Source organism: Rhinopithecus bieti, unplaced genomic scaffold, assembly GCF_001698545.2.
Source record: "Rhinopithecus bieti isolate Rb0 unplaced genomic scaffold, ASM169854v2 scaffold_33374, whole genome shotgun sequence".
In the NCBI taxonomy this organism is placed as follows: Eukaryota; Metazoa; Chordata; class Mammalia; order Primates; family Cercopithecidae; genus Rhinopithecus; species Rhinopithecus bieti.
Window position 1 is genome coordinate 670617 of NW_016814428.1, and position 6803 is coordinate 677419.

A 6803-nucleotide genomic window follows, 5' to 3' on the forward strand; every position below is an offset into this window, starting at 1 on the left:
GGCTGAGGCAGGAGAATGGCGGGAACCCGGGAAGCGGAGCTTGCAGTGAGCCGAGATCACCTCACTGCACTCCAGCCTGGGCGACAGAGCGAGACTCCGTCTCTAAAAAAAAAAAAGAAGAAGAAGTCACTCCTAAGAAGTTGTGGTGTAGAGAGTAGGTTCTCCAATTTCTCTCCTCCCCTTGACTTTTCTTAAGTCTAGAGATTTTACCTGGGGCATTGGGAGTCTCTAAACCCCCAACCTGTAAGCAGAGTTTTTTCTTTTTTCTTTTAATTATATTTACCAGATAGACTAGATGTAAACAAAGTTTTGAATGCGTATTTCTGTTTTTTTGAGAAAGGGGGTCTACTGGTTTTATCAAATAGCTAAAGAGATCCTACACCCTGCAAAAGTTAAGAATAATTTCCTGGGCCAGGCCTGGTGGCTCAGGCCTGTAATCCCAACACTTTGGGAGGCCGAGGTGGGCGGATCGCTTGAGACCAGAAGTTCGAGACAAGCCTAGCCAACATGGTGAAATCGCATCACTACTAAAAATACAAAAATTAGCTAGGCGTGGTGGCACACGTCTGTAGTCCCAGCTACTAGGGAGGCTGAGGCAGGAGAGAATCGCTTGAACAGGGAGGCAGAGGTTGCAGTGAACTGAGGTCATCCAACCTAGGTAACAAAGTGAGACTCAGTCTGGGGGAAAAAAAAAAATCATTTCCAGGGTGATCCCTGGAACCCCAAAAGTGAAAGTCCTTCCCAGGATCTGTTGTGTACCTTCCTATGGATGTAGGCCCACCCAGGTGACTGAAAGTAAGGGAAACTCCATCCACCCCTGCATTCACACTGCAAATATTCATCACTCTAGGCCAGGCCCTGCAACAGGAGCCTGGGGGACCCAGCTGGGAACAAACAGGTGGTCTGTCTCCTGGAGCTTACAGTCTCTTGTGGGACAACACATAATAAACAAGTAAATAAAATATAAGAAATTAAAATGAGTGCTAAGAAGGAGATATTTGAGTTCCTGGGATGGGCACAGGGAAGCTACACTGATTTAGCTGAGTGGTCAGGTAAGTGCCCTCTGGGGAGGTGACAGGAGACGTGGATGTGAGAAGCCAGTGCTCTGAAGAAGAAGAAGAAAAAAAAGTCCTTCTGGAAGGACTTCAAAAAAAGGCCTCTATGTGAGTTAAGTGCCAGGAGGCCCAGAGGTGGGCAGGGGCCAGAGGCAATGAGTGTTCTCCACATTAGGGCATCACTGCAAGCCCCCAGGAGAGCCAGAGCCTCCAGCCTCAAAGCTCTGAAACCTGGACTTGTGACATTCTGCCAGGGGCATTGGAAGAGGACTGTTTCACAACAGTTAAACCCCAGGCAGTGGGGTGATTTCACCTCCTGAAAGAAAAGTGAATCTAGGAGAGCTACTTTTTAACTCCTGTGTTCTCCCTGCAGGGTCTGTTCCTTCCCTATCTCAGGACATCATGCTTTATCTAACTAGATAGAATCTAATGTTTGTGCTTCTCCTCCTTTCTAGGTAACTTCAGGGCAGGGCCCAGCTCTGTGCCACCATCCAGAGCCTTCTGTTGTAAGGGTTTCTTTGCTAATGGGAAAGAAATGGAATTACTAAAGGTGAATTTCAAAGCTAAAGAAATCTCAGGCCGGGCGCCATGGCTCACGCCTGTAATCTCAGGACTTAGGGAGACAAGAGGTGGGTGAATCACCTGACATCAGGAGTTCAAGACCAGCCTGGCCAACATGGTGAAACCCCTAATACAGAAATTAGCCGAGTGTGGTGGCGGGTGCCTGTAATCCCAGCCACTCAGGAGACTGAGGCAGGAGAATCGCTTGAACCCTGAAGGCGGAGTTTGCAGTGAGCCGAGATCCCCACTGCACTCAAGCCTGGGCAACACTATGAGATTATCTCAAAAAAAAAGAAAAAAGAAAAGCTGAAGAAATCATCTCAGTGCTCTTGCCATGACAGTTAAGTCAAATATTAAAACAGGAGAGGCCAGGAGTGATGGCTCATGCCTGTAATCTCAGCACTTTGGGAGGCCGAGGTGGGTGGATCGCCTGAGGTCAGGAGTTTGAGACCAGCCTGACTACCATGGTGAAACCCCGTCCCTACTAAATACAAAAAATTAGCCAGGCGTGGTGGCACGTGCCTGTAGTCCCAGCTACTTGGGAGGCTGAGACAAGAGAATGGCTTGAACCTGGGAGATGGAGGTTGCAGGGAGCCTAGATTGTGCCACTGCATTCCAGCCTGGGCAACAAGAGCTAAACTCCATCTCAAAAAATAAAAATTAAAAAAATAAAGCAGGAGAAGTTTCCCTTACCGTGTGGCTCATGGTTGGAGAGGGTGTAATTAAAAATGTGGAGGTTAAGGGGGGCAGGTAACTTAAAAACTATTAGTGTCCTTTGCCTTTCCTCCTGGCCTGTCTGAGATGGGCAGTGGATGCTCTCTGGGGCCACTGCCACCCAGTGCGTTTCCCTCCAGATTCTCACACCATACTCCAAATCACCGAAGAGGGAGGCCCGCAGTGAGCTGGGTTATCTTAGCTGCCCCTAAAATAATGCGTAAGAAAGGGAGCACTGTGGACATGGTACAGGTGAGAGCCTGAGGCTCAGAGGCTCAACAGGAATAATAAGAGTCATGCTGGGCACAGTGGCTCAGGCTTGTAATCCCAGCACTTTAGGAGGCTGAGGCAGGAGAATTGCTTAAGGTCAGGAGTTTGAGATCAGTCTGGGCAACATGGGAAGACCCCATCTCTATTTTAAAGATAATAATAATAATAATAAGTATAAAAAGAAGCTAATAAGAGGCAGGGATAAGCCTAGAATCAAGGCGCTAAGATTCAAGTTGGTTCCCCCTAAAGCCCTACCCCTGACAGACCTACTCAGAACACAAGAGTGAGAGTTAAGCAGTGTTTATTTCATCACTCATTTGTCTCAGAAGAATAACATGCATTTTCAAGCTTTGACTTCTCCTTTAAAAAAAAAAAAAAGTCTGTAGAGATAGGATCTTACTATGTTGCCCAGGTTGATCTCTAGAATCCCTGGCCTCACGGATCCTCCTGTCTTGGCCTCCCAAAGTGCTGGGATTACAAGCATGGGCCACCACACCCAGCCTTAGTCTCGACTTCTGTATCCATCTTTGCTCCTGTTCAAACTCCTGACTCCACATCAGGCCCACCAATAGCAAAACCCCAGGGAGGACCAGAGGCCCTATCACTCAAGATGTACCACTCTAAAGAGGAGTTCCCTGGTCAGATCCTAAAGAGGCTTTTAGATTCACAATCTAATGTCATAGAAGACCAGTACAGTGTATTACGTGGTTCTGGTTAGGTTGTTTATGAGCTGGTGCATGTGACTCTGTGTGTACATTTATTCATAAAACAATGCCCTGGCATTTGGTCAACTTGATTTAGGAGTTTCACTTCTCAGATCATTCTGTATTTAAATATTAGCAGAAGATGCAGAGAGAATGCAGTAAAAGCCACCATCAAGTCCACAGCAAGGGAGAAGAGCAAGTTAGGGACATGATAATAAAGTAAAATAATGATAATCTATAAACCAAAATACTAACTTCAGAGAAATTGAGAAACATCAAGCTGTGAGTTTAAGAAACTGAAAGAAGCAAAAGAGAGGCCAACTTCAAAGTCAGCTTATGCAGTGCCTTCACAGGCATTAACTGAAGCCTGGTCCTGCTGTTCTTTACTGCCCTCTTATTAATGTCTTAAGTAATCAACATCCCCAGTAATCCCTTCTGCAGCATTCAGGAATTCATCTTGTCAGGGTGAAACTTTTAGTATGAGGCCTTATGCTCTTTAGAAACACCCTTTACTTTTCAAAAGAGGGCCTATTATTCCAAATGGAAAAACTCTACTTAATATATTTCTAAAGAATATTTTCAGAAACTTTTTAATTATAAAATAATATACGTTCATTGCAGATTTGGAAAACATCGGAAAGTGTTATTTCAAAACCTCACTCTAGGCTGGGTGCAATGGCTCACCTCTCTAATCCCAGCACTTTGGGAGGCTGAGGCTGGTGGATCACCTGAGGTTAGGAGTTCGAGATTAGCCTGGCCAACATAGTGAAACTCCGTCTCTACTAAAAATACAAAAATTAGCTGGGCATGATGGCAGATGCCTGTAATCACAGATACTTGGGAGGCTGAGGCAAGAGAATCTCTTGAACCCAGGAAGCGGGGGTTGCAGTGAGCCGAGACCACACCATTGCACTCCAGCCTGGGCAACAAGAACGAAGCTCCATCTCAAAAAATAAAAAATAAAAATAAAATAAAAACCTCCCTCTAATTCTACCAACAAGAGGCCAGGTGAGGTGGCTCCCACCTGTAATCCCAGTACTTTGGGAGGCTGAGGCGGGTGGATTGCCTGAGGTCGGGAGTTCGAGACCAGCCTGGTCAATATGGTGAAACCCTGTCTCTACTAAAAATACAAAAATTAGCTGGGCGTGGTGGCACATGCACGTAATCCTAGCTACTCAGGAGGCTGAAGCAAGAGAATTGCTTGAACCCAGGAAGTGGAGGTTGCAGTGAGCCGAGACTGCACCACTGCACTCCAGCCTGGGTGACACAGCAAGACTCTGTCTCAAAAATAATAATAATAATTCTACCAACAAGAAATAACTATTGTTATATTTGGTGTATTTCCTTGCATATTTGTATTCTACAGAGATAGAAAAGGATAGAAAGTTTTTTTTTTTTATTTTATTTTTTGGACAGGGTCTCACTTTGTTGCCCAGGCTGGCGTGCAATAGCATGATCTCACCTCACTGCAGCCTCGACTTCCCTGGTTCAAGTGATCCTCCTGCCTCAGCTCCCCATGTAGCTGGGACTACAGGCATGCACCACCACACCCGGCTAATTTTTGTATTTTTCTTAGAGACAGGGTTTTGCCATGTTGCCCAGGTTGATGCCGAACTCCTAAGCTCAAGTAATCCACCTGCCTCGGCCTCCCAAAGTGCTGGGATTATAGGCGTGAGCCACTGTGCCCAGCTGAAATGTTTTTAAAACCAAAATTGAAATTCTACTGCTGTGGTTTGAATGAGAGCCCCCTCTGAACTTCATGTTGAAACTTAATCCCCACTGTGGTAGTTTTAAGAGGTGGGGCCTTTGGAGAAGTAATGATTAGTGAATTAATGGATTAGTACCTTACCAAAGGGCTGGAGGAAACTAGCTTTGTCTCTTTTTAGCCTTCCATGCCTTCCACCACATGAAGACTCAACTTTCGCCCCCCTGGAGGATGCAGCAACAAGACACCATCTTAGAATAGAGACTGAGCCCTCACCAGACGCTGAACCTGCTGCCTTAATCTTGGCCTTCCAGCCTCCTCCGGAAATGTGAGAAATCAATTTTTTTTTGAGCAAGAGTCTCACTGTGTCACCAGGCTGGTGAGCAGTGGTGCAATCTTGGCTCACTGCAACCTCTGCCTCCCGGGTTCAAGCAATTCCCCTGCCTCAGCCTCCCAAGTAGCTGGGATTACAAATGAGTGCCACCATGGCCAGCTAATTTTTGTGTTTTTTTTAGTATAGACAGGGTTTCACCACGTTGGCCAGGATGGTCTCGATCTCCTGACCTCGTGATCTGCCAGCCTCAGCCTCCCAAAGTGCTAAGATTACAGGCATGAGCCACCATGCCCGGCGATAAATCAATTTCTATTCCTTATAAATTATCCGGCCTTGGGCATTTTGTTATAGCAGCACGAACGAACTGAGACACCTACTGTATGTACTCTTTTGCATCCTACTGGGTTTCTTGTAGTAGCACAGTTATGGTACAAATATTGTTTGAACATCTACTCTTGTGATAAGAACTGTGCTTGGCACTGAGCATAGAACAGTGAAGAGAGGAGTCGTGGTCCCTCTCAGGGTGAATGTACAGTGTTATGGGGGAAGACAAATATGAAATAAATAATAGCATACATAAATGTTTAATTATCATGAATGCTCTGAAAGGAAAGGATAAGATGCTAGCAAACATGCAACAAAGAAATTGCTGGTGGACATTTCCTGTTTGCCTCCCCAGCATCCATTCCCCTGCTTCCTGTAATTTTCAGTTTGGGCTTGGGGACCCAATCCACACATAAACTCTTAACTTTAGGGGTTGCACATGATGCTCTCCTGGCCAATCAGAAGATAGCAATCTTCCCACAGCAATAATGATTGGTTCTAAAATAAGCATATTCCCAGAGTCAAGTAATTCAAGCCAATAAGACTAAATTCTGGGCTGGGCGCGGTGGCTCATGTCTATCATCCCAGCACTTTGGGAGGCCGAGGTGGATGGATTACCTGAGGTCAGGAGTTTGAGACCAGCTTGACCAACATGGCAAAACCCCATCTCTACTAAAAATACAAAAATTAGCCGGGCATGGTGGCGTGCACCTGTAATCCCAACTACTCACGAGGCTGAGTCAGGAGAATCACTTGAACCTTGGAGGCAGAGGTTGCAGTGAGCCGAGATTGTGCCATTGCACTTCAGCCTAAGTGACAGAGTGAGACTCTGTCTCAGAAAAAAAAAAAAAAACAGAGTACATTCTGGGACATTTTGTGGAACCCTCTTGGAGTGCATCCACTCTTCCTGTTAGGCTTGAATGCAAAGGAGGAAGCTGGAGCTGCTGCAGCCAGTTTAGCACCATGAAGGCTGAGCTTCTCTATGGAGCCAACATCAAGGATTGGACTAAGAGGAGGAGAGATACACAGATCCTAGTGACACTTTTTGAGGCCTGCATCAAACCTGATGCTAACCCTGGACTTTGCAGTTACCTGAACCAGTTTGGGTTGTCACTTGTGGCCAAGTTGATTCAGGA